Source organism: Trachemys scripta, chromosome 10, assembly GCF_013100865.1.
Source record: "Trachemys scripta elegans isolate TJP31775 chromosome 10, CAS_Tse_1.0, whole genome shotgun sequence".
NCBI lineage: Eukaryota > Metazoa > Chordata > Testudines > Emydidae > Trachemys > Trachemys scripta.
Window position 1 is genome coordinate 2,114,433 of NC_048307.1, and position 15,653 is coordinate 2,130,085.

At 49.8% G+C, this 15,653-nt stretch overlaps 1 protein-coding gene across 16 annotated transcripts in view; it reads right to left on the bottom strand.

The window, feature by feature from the left end:
- Nucleotides 1-15,653, bottom strand: part of TNRC6A (trinucleotide repeat containing adaptor 6A) — a 173,912-nt gene that overhangs the window by 144,999 nt on the left and 13,260 nt on the right. Inside the window, exon 1 of one of the 16 annotated variants that reach the window (XM_034783093.1) lies at nucleotides 7,475-7,554. The exons of the other annotated variants lie outside the window; for them this stretch is intronic. The gene's annotated coding sequence lies outside the window, so the exon portion shown is untranslated. Of the gene's footprint in view, nucleotides 1-7,474; nucleotides 7,555-15,653 lie in introns of those variants that run through there. 16 annotated transcript variants of the gene reach the window in all.

Below are 15,653 nucleotides of genomic sequence, written 5' to 3' on the forward strand. Positions count from 1 at the left end.
ATCACTGAAGGTTTTGAACTCCTGATTACTCTGCTGTAAACAGGGAAGAATGCAGGCAGCCATGGCAAAACCACAAACATTCGGGGGTTTGGACTCTGTACTGCCCCTAGAGCCTGCAGACTCGGATGGGAAGCCCCAAGAGAACAGCGTCCTTGGGAAAGAGCTGGCGCTGCTGGTTCCAGGACAGCGCGGAAATACAGCGAGCACATGCACCTTCCATGGGCACTTGGCACCACTGGCTCCAGGGGCAGCAGGGGGATGCTTCACTCAGCTATAAGAACAGGATCAAACGCTTGATTCCCAAAATGAGTGATGTTTCAGGGTGGAACTTCAACAGAGCAGGTGGCCTGTCCCTGCTTTCCCCTCTCACGCTTGTCACCACCTCACCTACTCCTGTTGCTCACCAAGGAGGGAAGACAGCACTGCTGAAACGCGGGTTCTGCAACGAGAATGGATGGCCTAGAAATCAGCAGATCACTGAAAAGCCTTGTGCTGGGTGGAGACGCCCAAGGTCAAGTGTACCCTACAACAACAAGAGACAGATTTCCTAGGGCTCATTAGTCTCCGATCAGTGAGCTGGGCCACGTGACCTGTCTCCCTCCTCCCCCTAGTGCTTCACTCCCTCCTCCCCTGCAGCTATCAAAATGCCTCTGCAATGGCCTGGCTCGAATTGGGACCTGATCTGATTGATAACTAAAAACTGACAAAAAAACCTTGGGAAATGCAACTCGCTCAGAACAGGCCGCCAAAACGCGGTTTCCCCTCATTCCTCCCTCTGCTGCTCGCTGGCTGCCATGAGAGAGAATGGAGCAAAATTCGGTTCTACTGGGAAATACACAAATTACTGTGGGCGCAAGTGAAGTGTGGTGAGATTCTCCGCTCACAGCCCCTGGGAAGGGTCTACCAGCCCTGGCTCTTCATGCTGGCCCAGAGCTCGGTGAGGGCAGAGTTTGAGCGGCATGCAGACCCCCTGAACGGGTGGGGTGGTTAGGGGAGGCAAGTCAGCACCACCTGCCAGGTACAGAGCAGCCTGCTCCTGACTGCTCCGAGTCGAGAAGTTCAGGCCTGCCGTCCCCGCCTGCAGCACGCTTGCTAACAACACTATCATTAGCTTAACGTTTACCTACAAGAAGAAATACGTTCTTAGCACTAGCATTTGATACAAATGGGGGAGTCTATCTAAAGGCTGCAGCCTGGGTTTTGAAGACGGGAAGACTTCACATTGCAGTCTCAGATCAGGGAGCCTTAGCCAGGGATGTACAGAAACGGGTGGAGGGGGGCATGACCTTTTTCAATGAGTTGCCTTTAGACTCTAGAAAGTAAGGGACCAATTCAGCGAGAAAGAGGGGTTCTGCTAGGTGGTATTTTCATAGCTCTGCTGTCTCTAGATGTGATGTCACTCCAGGGTGAAGACCAACCCACAAACCATACCTGGGGAAAATGCCAATACACCCTTGTTTATGAATGGGCCCATTTCCCTTGCTCTGGTTCGCCTCATGGGCTATTTAGAAGAGAGAATCCTTTTAAAGTGAAATGCCCTTTCACTTACAAATGCAAAACGAATGCTTTGTCTCCAAAAAGAACAGGGCCTAAAATACAACAGAGCTTGACGTAGTCCCTGGTTTTAGGGCAGGGGAGAACAGAGCCCTTGACACCTTGTCTGAGACAGGGAAGAGAAGGTAGGAAACCAGACACAAGAAAAGCATCTGCCAGCGTGGTGAAAGAACAAGCGTTGCATCCTCCTGCAGACAAGGGATGAGGCTGGAAGGAAGCGGCAGTGGGGAACAGAGAGCAGGCTTCGGAGTCAGGCCTAGGTGACAGAGGACATGAAGGACTGAAGCGGAGATTAGAAGAGAGGAAGTAGCCCACTGGCTGGGGTGGGAAGGGTATCACATACACAAGCAACTGCCTCCCAGCTATGGGGAGTATTAACCTACAGAGAAGACTAAATTGGAGCAGTGCACTGGGCATAAGAGAAGGTGGATGTGAGGCCACTGATGAGCTATAGAGAGAGACTGGATTTTGAGATGAACGGGAAGCAGGGAAGGGGATAGACAAGTGTGATCTGATCCCATTTCCTGATGAGAGTACAGTTTGGCTACCTGACTGTGACTCCCTGGGCGTTCAAAGAGCAGAGATTTAGAAAGACCACAAAATAGGGGGACTCACACTAGCAGGTCTTCGACATAAGGCGGGAACAAGAATTTGGCAGAGGGGAAGCAAGACACTTTCTGGCGACATTCCAAAGACGGAGGTTTGCAGGGAACAGAGAAGTGGGAGGAAAGAAATTTCTGGCCCGGAAAGAAAACATACAGTTTGAATTAAAGCGTGTGAGAGGGGAGTTAGAGACCTGGGTGGAAGAATGTGACCCTCTGGAGCATTTAGTTGCAGAACGCTCTGGTGCACCCAGGAGATGGTGGAGTCGAGAAACAGACTGATGGAGTAGAGAGCAGAGGGCAGATGTGGGCTAGGATGTTGTGACAGGCTATGCAGACCTTCTGGCGCCTCAAAGGGGCCTTCATCATCTCGGCTCTCCCACACCTCAGACACTTTGTCTTGCAAAGTGAGGCAACATTCAGAGGAGGGGGGAGAGCCTGGGCCCAGAGGAATTGTCTCAGGGCCTCAAGGGGCAGGATGCTGCACGCAGTTAGGAGAGCCTCCCGTAAGGCCAGGTTGCTGCTCCGGGGAGACCCGCTCGCCACTCACTCACCGGGGTCTCAAGAACGCAGCTGACGTCTGTGTTACTTTGTGGTGGGCTGGGGGCCTCTGCTTGATTCCGCAGCCAAGAGCGCCTGGGACGGTGGTGTCTGGAAGCACCTGGCAGCCGCTTCAGGGCAAGGCGTCACTGCGCGTTTGCCACAAGACGCTTTGCTACAGGAGCGGTCTGCACAGACACGACCTCCAACGCTGAAGCGAGCAGCGGCTGTGGCAGCAGCTGGAGAAGATGCTCCAGGACAGAGCCGTAACCCCAGTTTTCCACAGCAGAGGAAGCCAGTGCACAGAGCAAAGCATCCACTGGAAATGACAACAGAACGGGAAGAGATACAGGATTCAAATCAGGAGAGGGGTGTCCAGGAGACAACAGCTCCTACTTCCAGGTGCTCAGGGACAGAACCAGTGATGGTACCAAGAACTGCACCAAGATCATAGGAGGAGGAGGAGGAGAGAGGCATCCCACAGGTGGACCTGAGCTCATGGAGATGATCCAAGAACCAAGGGGAGGAAGGAGTTATGGGCATCTCACAGATGGGTCATCTCTGCAAGCAAAACACCTTCTGTCAGCTCACAGACAGAGATGGGAGCCCCTGCACAGGATCCATGTGACAGCCAGCTCACCACCTCTCTCTCCCTGGAGCCCAGAGACCCACTTTCTCTAGTTAAGCATCACCGGCCCTAGGCACTTCTCTTCTACACCACCTCCCCCGTCCCACCCTGCACTGCGGGCCTAGGGTGGGGAAGAGGCAATCCGCTCAGGAGAAAAGAGACTAAGAAATGGCCAAACTGGGGGTTGGGGCACCATCAATAAGGGCAGGATCAGAGACAGAAACATTACATACAAGTGCACAATGCCCAGCAGACGAATCAGAGCCCTGCTTGTCCCCTGACGAGTTCAGAATTTCAGGGGCAGACTCTGCCTGGACCTTAGTCGGACGTGCAGTTTGGAGGGCATGTGGCCAGGAAGTGTCCTCCGGGTGACGGGGCCCGGTCTGCATCAGGGCCAGTCAGCGTTCCAGTTCCTGTGCTAAGTGGAGAGGCCCTACTCCCTGGGTGCCCCTGGTGCAGAGAGGGGCTAGGGACATGGCTTGGCCTGCCCTACGGCCGCAGTGGGCGGATGGACTGTGTACGCAGGGGCCTTGCTGCCCTCCGAGCAGTAACGTCTACGCATCTGTTTCCCCTCTGAGTTGGTGCAGCCTCAGACTGCCCCCCAAACCAGGCTGTGATGACAAGGCACAATGGAGCCATCATGCGACAACTGTTGGATACAAACACCGTAGAGCAGGGAAACCGGCAACATTTCTGTGCCTCTCTCGTCAGCTCTCATCCCGGCATCAATGGCGGGAAGAATTATGAGGTCCATCCACACCAGAAACGCTAGCACCCCTCACCTGCATACAGAAGGGCTTTTGGAGAATGGCGGACGCCTTCCACCATCAACACACAGAATGACGTGAGCCGGCTAAGAGCCATGGACTCCCCTTCTTTCATCCCTGAAATGGGTCTCTCACAAACCAGCCCTCTAGCCCTGTCGTGAGCACGTGCAATGCTCAGAGTGGGACAAGTGCTGAGGCTCTCACTCAGAGCCCTGTTCTTGGAGTGACCACTCCGAACGCACTGGCCCTAGTGGGACGAGGTATACGAGCAGGCCTGCAGAACCAGGCCCTGAGGGTTGGCTCTGGCCCAGAGCTCGCTGAAACAAATGGGAGTTTAGCCCCGGCAAGGACTGAGTAAAACCTGCATCCTTTGAATCTGGCCCAATGATCAGGATACTTTGCACTTCCGGGGAGATTTCAGCTGGAGAACCACCCCCCTTACACACTTTATAAAGGTTAGTGCATCTGCACAGCAGCCAGCGGGGTAGCGTAACAAAGGCTCAGAGTGGTGACTTGCCCCAGGTCAGTGGGAGAGCTCAGAGAAGAAGCCAGGTGTCCTGGTGCCCAATGCCCTGCTCTCCCCACTATAGGGGAGAAAACTTGACTCATTAATACTACTTTGCTTCCTACCAACATCTCATTAATTTATATGCACCAGAACAAAAGGTGCTCCTCTGTGCAGTTCATAACAGACCCCCACATTTAGGTCCAGAAGTGCAACCAGTTGTTCAGATACGGCTCTTCCCCAAGAGTGGGGTTTTATAGTAATCTCTGGAAAACATAGAGCATTCCCTCTTTACAGAACAATTGGTAGAGCCCTGCAAAACTGCAGATATCCGTGTTATATCTGTGGATATCCACGTTCAGGAGGTGGATCTCCACGAACCATGTTTGCAGATCGGAGGCGGATATAAATTTTGTAACCATTGCAGGGCCCTAACAATTAGTATTGCTGTGAAAGGGATCATTGCGCTGCCTGTTAGAGTAGGCGTGCAGTTTGAGTTACACCTATAATCCTCGAGCTAGGCTGAATGCCTCACTGAGTCCGCTACGCATAGGACGAAAAGGCAACAATTAAAATACTGTTTCCCGGCATCCTAGACCCAAGTCTGGCACGCCTACAGCTGTTGGATAGCATGAGTTTATGCTGCAATTCCAGTTACATTCATATCACTGCACTTTGAAGAAGTCCAGATCCCAAAACACCCAAACAATTTATAGCTAGAGAATAATGTCAAGCTTTAAAAAGACCTATAGATAACGACTGAACGAATTGAGTCCGCAGGTGTTTTTCTCAAGTCCTACCAGGCTGGTATAGCTAAAGGTAATGATGCCCTGATGTGTCTTGCAGCAAGTTTGACCTGGGTTATCTCCCTATCAGTGCTAACCTTGGCACTCACTGGAATTCGCTTCTCTCACCTTTTCTCTTTTTTAATAACGTTGGGGAATGTTCCGACGGAAGGTTTTAATGGAAGGAGAATTTCCTGCTCCTGAACAATTACAGCACGATTTAAACTGCCCACAAATACACTGTATTTGAACAACACCCTATTGGGAGAGCTCAGGAAATCAGCCCATGCCTGGGACTTTTGGGGGCATTTTTGCCATATAAGGGAAAGTAAGATTTGGGGTTTGGCCTGGGGTTTTTTGGAGAGGGGGGGGGAAGCTGTTGGTTCCTTTTATCCTTTGTTCACTGGGACAATGCAGAAATTCCACAGATTCCTACAAACAGCAGAAAGAAATGATTCTCTAGCACTGAAGCCATGAAAGTCATTCCTCTGCGACTGATTTAAAGGGTTACGTTTGTGATGGCTGGCAAGTGTGAGGAAGAAGCAGGCCGGACATTTATGCCAATTAAAGAGCTTGCATAATTCATACCCCAAAATGGAAACTCCTGACTACAAACATGGAACCTTATTTACCTAAGCAGCAGCAGACTGCGTTGGAGGGAAGTGAATGTAAAATACAATCAAAAGCCCCGAGCAAAGAAAGTTGATTGGCAGAAGCATTCAGCCACGCGGAGAAATCCTCCTTTTTTGCAAACATCTTTAGAAATGCCTCCGTAACATATGGCTTCCCTCAGTGACACAAAGGGGCTAATTATTGCACAGGAATGTCCGAGGTATTAAATATGGGATCACTACAGTTACAATGCCTCACCAGAAAGACAATTCACATTCCGTGTCAGCTCCAAAGAGCTTCTGTAGATAATTAGATCAAGGACAAAAAAAAAAAAAGGTTACTAAGGCTGAAAACGGAGGCGGATGTTGCTGCTACGATCTCAATCCATTGTTTTCCCCATATCACTAACTGCGCCTGATTAATTTTACTTTTCTCTCTGATTTCTCTGCTGGCAATAAATGGGGAACAAAGGCGTATGCCCGAACAGGAGCAGTAATTCATCAGCACCCTTCAGAGCCGGCATGCAGCTGCCCTCTTCTCAGCATGGCTGCCAGTTGTACCAGACACTAATTCAGCTGAGCCCTCTTTTCCCATGGTCTCCACGGAGATGGCAATGGACTTGCATCCTAATGAAGTGGTGGCTGCAAACCTGGGAAGTGGGTCTCGCAGGGTCCTTTTAAACTTGGACTTGGAGCGGCGCTGGGAATGGCACTCACGTCATTAAAGCTGCAGCCCTCTGTTCTTTGCCAAGTACATTTGCAGGGCAGTTCACTACTCTGCAGAATCAGCCCGAGCAAATGAGCAGCCCCACCCCTTGCAGGGATATTACTCGGGAGGCGCGCCGAGACACTGACTAACTTGCACTTTTATTTCGGTGCTGCTGGGACCGTTTAACGCCGAAATAAAACGAGCATTGTCTGCGAACTGCCACTTCAGGACGACAGCCCAGCGCTGACGGAGCAGAACAATGTCCGCGACCAGCCCGGATCACCCCTGCTCCAACAATTTGTCACCAAGAGGCACCCGGACGCGAAATACAAAAACCAGCCCCACACGGGAGAAATAATTTTGATCACAACATCAGAGCACTAAGGCAGCGGACGCGAGACTGTCTGTCTGACTCCCAGATGGAAGCATTCCATCACTGAGTGTCACAATACTGGCACCAATTCAGTCACTAGGACTCTGCCATGGAGGCTCCACGGAGAGAGAAAAAACAGAAAATGGGCACCAAAAAATTAAACAAATTAAAATCCCCAACCCGGAGCCTTCCGCTAAAATGTAAAGAAATGCTTCATCTGCAGTGAGGCATGTTCCTCTCCTCTCTCCTGGGCTTGACAGCAGATCCCATGGAGAGGGCGCCTTCACGTTTATTTGATGAGATTGCACGCATATTTACACTTGGCTTTGCACCATGCATGCTAATGAGTTACTCCGGGAAAGCTGCGCAAATTAATTGCTCAAAGTATCCGTTAACTTACCAAATTGGGAGTCGTGATGCAAAATGAGAGGGCAGGATTTTGTAGCGCAGTTCTGTGGCACGTTGCTACCCAGGTCTGGCAGGCGATTTGTGGCAGGGAGCTTTCTAAACCTACAGGATCTCTCAAGACTAAAGGTAGGGACTGAGCTATAAAAGGGCTGGTGAAAAAAAAAAAAGGAGAGAGAGACCTGCTTATATTTTTGTATTTAAATTTTTTTTTTGAGCTCACGTAGCATTTAGGGTCACATGCTGCCTTTAGCATCAGTCTGTACTGTCACATGATCAAGGTCATGAGTCATGTGACAAGCAAACCTGATGAAGTGCCACTAAGAACCATTTAGAATCAACCCTAAAAACTTAGTTGTAAAAAATTTAATTTATAACAGGTTAATGAAATAATTAATTTTGAAGTAGACATCTAACCTTTAGAACTAAATTTTTTGGAGGGAGGGGCGGGGGGAAAGACACGAATGAAATGCCAAGATTTCGATGAATATTTAATACATTCTCCTCGCAAGCTCCTGCCACTTGGAGCCGCGCCAGCGTCATTTGAATTCCATCCTTTGTTAATAACTAAATTGACGCCTCTGTTGCTATTCAATGTTTGCAGCTCTATCAAGCTGTAATCTGTCACACAGAATACCGGAGAAAGCATAACTCAATAGAGCACACAGCCATCTTCAACCCATAGAGAACCCGGTCCATACAAAGCACAGGGCGCTCTGTCCTGCAGACATTCCTCAGTGGGACGTGGGGTTTTCCCCCCTACTGTTTTAACAATACACTGAACGCAACCAAAAAAATTAACAAGAAAAGGTGCAATTTTGAACACAGCATTTTGTATTATTTGTAAATTTTGTATTAAAAAAAGTAATAAAAATATAAAAATACTGATCCTAGATATACAAATCTCCCCAATTCCCTCTACAAATTATAAATCACCTCATGTTACAAACCCACAGACACTTGCAGGATTGCTGGTCAGGCTACAGCAATATATACAACAATCACAGCAGCCACACAATGAACGTGAACTATAGAAAACAGGGCGTGGAATCCCAATGACAGGTGACTTGTTCCACAATTCAGTGACCAGGCTGCACAAACGCACACCCACCTCATTCTGCAGTTACAATTTTAAATTAAAAATTTAGTTTTACACATGCATGTAGACACACAAAATCACATCAAGAAATACCACTAAGATTTTCCCTGTGAAAATCAAACAGCAGATCAGAAATAGTCTCCTCTACCTGGGGGGAAATTTAGATACGGACCAATTTATACAATAGGGATGGTTCTGAATGCAGATAGCAACGAAGGGAGCCCACAGAGCCTGCTGTGGAGCAGCCGGGATGCAAAGTCTCCGATAACCATCGTTACTTCTCAATTAGTTTAACTAATTGGGCAATAGCGTCAATGTAATTCGCTTGATTCCCCTAAACCATTAATTACTTCACATGCAGGACAAATACATTTTGCAGTTTGCTGCACAGTAAGCCCGTGCAGGCGGGTTCATTTGCATTCCTGGCACACGGACAGACACTGGAAATAGGTGTCTGCGAAGCTGTGCTGAGGCTGTAATGAAACACAGCAGAGGGAACAGGCGACTGGCGGCACGCGGGGGGAACCCAATTCTCATTTTGTATTAAATCAGCCGCGTGCGTTTCAGGGACATACTGAACTCCTCGGTATCAGTAGCAGGCGGTTTGCGGCCGCCTCGCCCTAGCAGAGTTAGAACAATTGTGCTCTTCGCGAGGCTCAGAAAGCAGCAGGTCGTGTGGAGCACATGCGGTCAGCCAGCCAAGTCTCTTGGTTCGGGGGTCAGAGAGGGAAGGGGAAGGGTGGATGTAATGCCACTGAGGAGGTGCCTTTCATTTTCCTAATAGGAGCAAAGTTCGTTTCCATCGGTTAATTCCTTCTGCGTAGTTACTCATGTAACGGGCGTGTGGTGCTTTCCGAGAGCATCAGATGGGCTGGAGTCTGGAGTGAAGAGAGACGATTCCGCTGCCTTGGCAAGATGAATTGTTGGGGAGGAGCTGAATGAGGGTGCTCCGAAAGGTATCGTCAGAGGGATGCAGCTGTGACCCAGAACTGGAGCCAGTCCGTGTCAGATGGGAGCAGAGGCTGAGGGGGAGTAGGCAGAGATGCCTGAACTGGAGCCAAGACCACTAAGAGTGGGAGTTCAAGCACAGCGCAGATGAAAGCTAGCAGCACTCTCCATGAGGAGAGCAGGGAAAGCAGGGAGAAGAAGCTGGGGCAGGTTAGGGGAGATCAGCTCAGACAGGAGGCCGGCGGTACGGTACCCCGCTAACTGCCCAGAACTACTTGCTGTGGTGCCAAGTGGCATACGGACACACCTAGTCTGAGCAAGTCACGGTTCTCAGGACCCAGGTACTACAGGGCAGGGCTGCTGAACAGATGAATAAATAAGAGACAGAAGACTCAGAGCCATGACTTATAGGAAACCCACAGCGGCAGGATGGGAGAGCGGCTCAAGCGGCCAAACACATACATTATTTTACCTTTTGGCTTCGGCCCTGTGAACCACAGAATTCAACTCCTCTTGCTCTAAATGCACAGACGCCTACACCACTAGAACTCAGTGAGAATCTCCATTAGCTGTTAGCAGTATAGGACACATGGCACACAGGTTATCAGTTCTGGTTCCCTGGGGTGGCGGACACAGGTGTACACACAAATGCGCACGAGTCGGTTCATTACAATATAATCTCCCTCTTAAGACATAGGCCTAAAAGGATTCCAGAACCCAGTTAATCAGGCCGGTGCTGTTTTAAATACAGCTCTCAGATCCTACAGTGATACGTGCTATATAAATGCCTCCTGATAGATTTAAGCAGCACACAGAGATGACGCTCCATGTACATATGACTGCAGATTCCTTACAGGTGGCTTTCTTCCTTTCAAGTGACTTGCACTGAAATTTCCTGGATTTAAACAAAAAGGGGGGGTGGAGATGTCTCTTCTCCCATTGAAGGGAAGTTTACTTCCACTGAGCTGTCATTGAGACCAGTCCTAGCTGAGAGACAGACGCTCTGCCTCACTACTGCAGCTCACGTTACTCCCCAGGGAAACAACCTCCCAAATGGCTCCAGTCACTTGTACAAAATATGTATTAAAAATAAAGAAAGCCGGCATGCTTGGGTGGCCGGTGACGTGGCCATTGGGGAAGGATAACCCCTGGCCCCTCCCCTTGTGCCCGAGGCACTGCCCCCTCCCCTGATGCCCCCACCCCCGCAGGAGCTCCGAGCACCCCCACCGTGGCCCCCGGCCCCAGCGCCGGTTGGTAAGGTCCCAGCCCCAGAGCGCCGGGTAGCATGGCCCCAGCAGGAGCTGCCCCGAGTCCCTGCGGAAGGCAGGCCGGCCAGCCTGGGCCAGCCCAGGGCAGAGTGCGGGGGCCTGGCCTGGAGACAGAGCGTGGGTGGGCCCATGCTAGGCTGTTTGGGGAAGCATAGCCTCCCCCTGCCTATGATACCCACCGCCCATGCCGGCACGGCTGGGCAGCCCCAGAGCCAGGCCACACCTATCATGCAGCTCTCAGCAATCTGTTCCCCATGTGCCAACACTATGGTGAGCTCTATCTATCCCTGCTCCCACACCTCTGACTGGAAAATAAACCTTCCCTTAGGATGAAACAAGAGGGGAACAGGAAGGTAGGAAAGCCAGCGGTCCCGTGAAGGCAGTAACTCACAGGGCTCAGGGCAAGATGGGGGATTTAAGTCCCTGGGGGCAGCAGTGGGGTATGCGGATATGCACATGCCAGGAACCTACTAGGGCATTGCACCCCGCAGCAGCTTGGGGTTTGTACAAACACTTTTGCATCCACACCTGTCAAGATGTGGCCCACACTACATGCTCCTCCAGCACGCTGTGGAGCAGGCAATAACGAGCAACTTCAGCTAACCACGCCGGAACCACTTCAACATCAGGGCAGGACAGAATTCTCTCACCTGATTAATTCCCTGCCACTGGGGGCCTCTGGCATTGGTGGGCCCTTGGTCTCTCCTGTTCTCTGAGCACAGCACAGTTCAGTCTCCGAAGGAGTGAAATGCTTTAGCCTAACTAAGTCTTTGGGATTAATACAGGGGTACTTGGGTGAAAATTAACAGCCTGTGACATGCACGAGGCCAGGCTAGATGATCTCACAGTCCCTTCTGGCTTTAAACACGAAGTGACTATGAAAGTCTCCTGACCCATAAGATATTAGCTTGTTGGAGCAGCCAGGAGGAGAGGCTACGGTGAAGCTGGCTCAGGAAAGGTGTAAGAGTTATTTATTTCATTTTTAAAGATAATAAACATGCAAATACATCACAACCAGGAACTCAGGTCCAATACTGTAATGGTCTGTACCCCTATATTCACGCCTTTTACAGACTATGCTAAATTTCATACAAAGTATGCCTTGTGAGGTATCATTTGGGAAAAAAACATAATTTGCTGATCATTAGTGTCCTGGTAAAATATGTGTGACAACATTGTGTGTAAAGTTATAAGATTCTGCTATGGTCCAAGGCTGGAGAGCAGTCACAAACCAGTTCCCCAGAGACGAAAGGCTAGTCGACACCACAGCCAGGTGTCAAGAAAATTAAATGGACCATCACCTGGTTAAGTGGCCATTCTTTGGCAAGAAAGAGGATGTGGGTGAAAATCTACATCCTGACAAAGAAACAGCTGGGGGTTCCTGTCCACACAGACTTTCCATCTCCTGACCCTCAGCTGGAGATGATGCTCAAAGAAGCGAAAGAGCTATAAGAAAGGGGAGCAGATGTTCCAAATAATCTCTCCCTCTCTCTCTATTCATGGCATTGACAACACTTGAAGAACAAAGGAAGGAGCACTGGACTGGGGGAGAGATCCTGACTGAAAGGAATACAGTCCGACTGCTGTAACATGTGGTGAGAGAGACCTTTGCTTTGAATTCACTTAGCTGGTTAAGTTAGGTATTAGTTGCGCTTTCCTTTTATTTTCTTGTAACCAATTCTGACTTTTATGCCTCATTACTTGTAGTCCCTTAAAATCTATCTTTTCTAGTTAATAAAACTTGTTTTATTGTTTTATCTAAACCAGTGTGTTTGGGAACCTCCACTGGCGATAACAGGGCTTGTGCATATCATTTTCTATCACTAAAATGACAGATTTTATATGAGCTTGTGTTGCCCAGGACAGAGCTGGGCAGTATAAGATGCACATTTCTGGGGGAAAGTCTGGAACTGGGCATTCACTGATGTTGCCCTGCAGTGTAATTCATGGGCTCTAGCACGCATACAATATAACTGGGAGCGATTTACAGGCTGGAGGTGGTGTGTGCGGACACCAGGAGTGGTAACGCTCACAGCGAAGCAGTGTAAAAGGCCCCCCAGGTTGGAGAACTCAGGGGATTCAGCTTTTCAACAGTCCAGATTGTACCCTGAGTAATGTCACAAGTTCTACAGCTATTCACCAGCCTCCTCCAAGAGACACTGCGCTGCCCCATCAGTCAAACAGAAATCACCGCCTAGTCCCTCCCCACTCTCAAAAGGCGGGAAGAACAGATGGGCCTGGACATTCAGCCTTGGGCCAAGACCAAGGTGTGAAATAAGTGGCAAAGTCAAGGTCCCCTGGGTGAGAACGCCAGGCCAGGAGCCCTCTCCCCTCCAATCAGGGGCTGTCAGCTCCAGTGCCTCACCTCAGTTGGCAAGGTATCACATTGGGAGAGCGCTGGGCCCCAGGGGACAACAAAGCCCCAACCCCTTTAGGTCTTTATAAAATAGATCAGGATCCAGAAACAAACGGGGCGCAGGCTTGCATCAGCCCCCTGCAAGCCCCATCACTTAGCAACTAAGCCTCTGCATTGTACAAAGCCACCGGGAAAACCACCACCACAGCAACTTCACCCAATGGTGCAGTGAAAGCAGTGGCAGGAATGGGGCAGAATGTGCCGGCAGCCAGCACTCTTACCACCATCTTCTCTAACCCGTAAGGGTAGGGAAAACACCTACACCCTGTCTACACTAGCACACTCCTGGGGGGCGGGTGTTGGAAACATGCTAGTGCACACAAGGCTTCTGACTCTCTGAAGGGAAACGTCCCTCAGGCCAACAGAAAAAGGAGGCAAGGCAAATGCCAGCATGATGTACGGGAACTTAGGACAGGGGTTTATACAGCTCAAGCAAATGTAAATGCAAACAAGGCCAAGCGCACAGAGCCAAGGTCAGTGGGTAAGACACAGCCTGGAGACTTGGGTCCCAGCAGCATTTGATCAGGGGCAGGCAACAACGCAGAACCCAGTTTGCCCTGGTCTATACTGACAGCTGGTTGCAGTCGGCATCACATCAGCTACCGTGACGGCTTGCAGCTCAGCTCCAACACGGTAACATTCTGCAGCGTGGGAAAGGCTGAGAGGGTGACGAGGAAACGTGAATACAGAGCTGAGGATATCAAGGACGTGCATCATTTCTTATTAAAGGCAGAAGGACTCGTGGCGGGTCAGAGTGGCCACTAGGCCTTCTCAGTGCTATCACAGAGATGGCCGAGAAGCCAATCACTTAACAGGAAGGTGAGCAAAACCATAATTCTGTCCTAAAATGTGCTGTGTTCTAGCGTGCTGCTACACAGCTTCTGCATTCCCTCCAGAGATGGCTGCATTTCTGCTGGTGCTTAAGTCCCTGATGTGCCTCGCTGGCAACTTTAACTTCCTTGCACAATATGAACATGACATGCCCCCTCCTCACAAAAGGCGCCTGTGCCAACATCCGTTGACCCACCAAACACGTTAACACTAATCCTGGGGTCGAAGATCTGTGGGGCTCTTACGAGGCTGATGGGTTGAAGTTTGTGAGGCGCTTGGAGGTCCTCGGATGAAACAGGAACACAGCAGGGTCAGTGTATTAGCTTTGCTGTTGCAGGCCCCAACTCAGCATGGTGCTTGTGCACATGCTTAACTTTAAGCCCAGGAGTGAATAGGCCCATTGCTGTTACCAGAACAATTCATGTGTTAACACACCTTGCTGAATCGGGGCCATTATCATGGGGACCAGCTACTTTCTGACTCCCGCAGAGCAGGGATTGCTTCCTGGCCTTTCAAGCTTTTCCCAGATCAGCAAGGAGGCAGATGTCTCCCCGTCCCCCCATCTCTCCCAGGTAAGTACCAGCCTCCGTCACCTCCCCTGGTAGCCAACATAGGAATAGGGGCCCACACTAGTCCTGGGTGAACTGTGGTTTTCATTTGAGTTGGGACATTAGCACTAGCGACAGGCCCAAAGCATGTGACCAAAAAGAATGAAATCATGAGAAAGAAGAGGGTTGTGACTCCTTGAAATACCAGCGTTCTCTTCTTTGAGCTTTGGGCTGAAGTAATAGAAATAAAACCCAGTTCATTGGGTACCAGGTGCAGTAAATATTTGGTTATACAAGAAACTGCTTCCTCTGACCCTAGCCAAGGTCCGATAATTGGCAATGTCATTGCTTGTTTGTTAAAGGGGATTAAAAAAGTAAACTCTTCAAGGGTCCGTTGCTAATACTGGCCTGACCATGCGGGAGCCGACCATTGGCACCGCTGGGTTTAGCCCGTTTGTATCTTGATCAAACGCGTATAAAAGGTTTTGTTGCTGTTTGGCTGGAGTAAACTGCTTATTATTGAGGCTTTTTAGGCATGTTTGGAGCAGTTGTATAAATGCCATTCGCTCTTTGGATTTAATAAAGGAATTGATGGTTGAATGAGTGTCATGGTGATACCCGCCCTAAGCAGTAATAATTCCAGCATTCTGAGGACCCAGAAAGGGACTCCCACGGATGTTAATTTCAGTTGTTTTAAACCCCCAGACAGAAGGGGCAATGACCTGTCTTCCCAGGCCGGTATTGAATTCTCGCCTCAAGAGAAATTCAGTAAGGGATGGGGAAAGGAGGGAGGTACAGTGGCTACCCTTGCAAAGGAATTCTTGGCAGAGTATGGGAGAGGTCTGCTGAATAACGCTGAAATTTTGAAGAATAAGACCCATGGGCAACCATACAGGGAGCAGTAATTGTAACTAAAGGGTGAGTGCAAAAAAGCACAAAGATAAGCTCAGAGCCGAGAGAAATGGGCTGACACGTGTCACTCTGGGAGATCAGTAAGTGATTTAAGGGAAAGGAGTGTGGCGTTAAAGGGAGCCTTTATGCAGACTGTAAAAACTTTGCAGCAT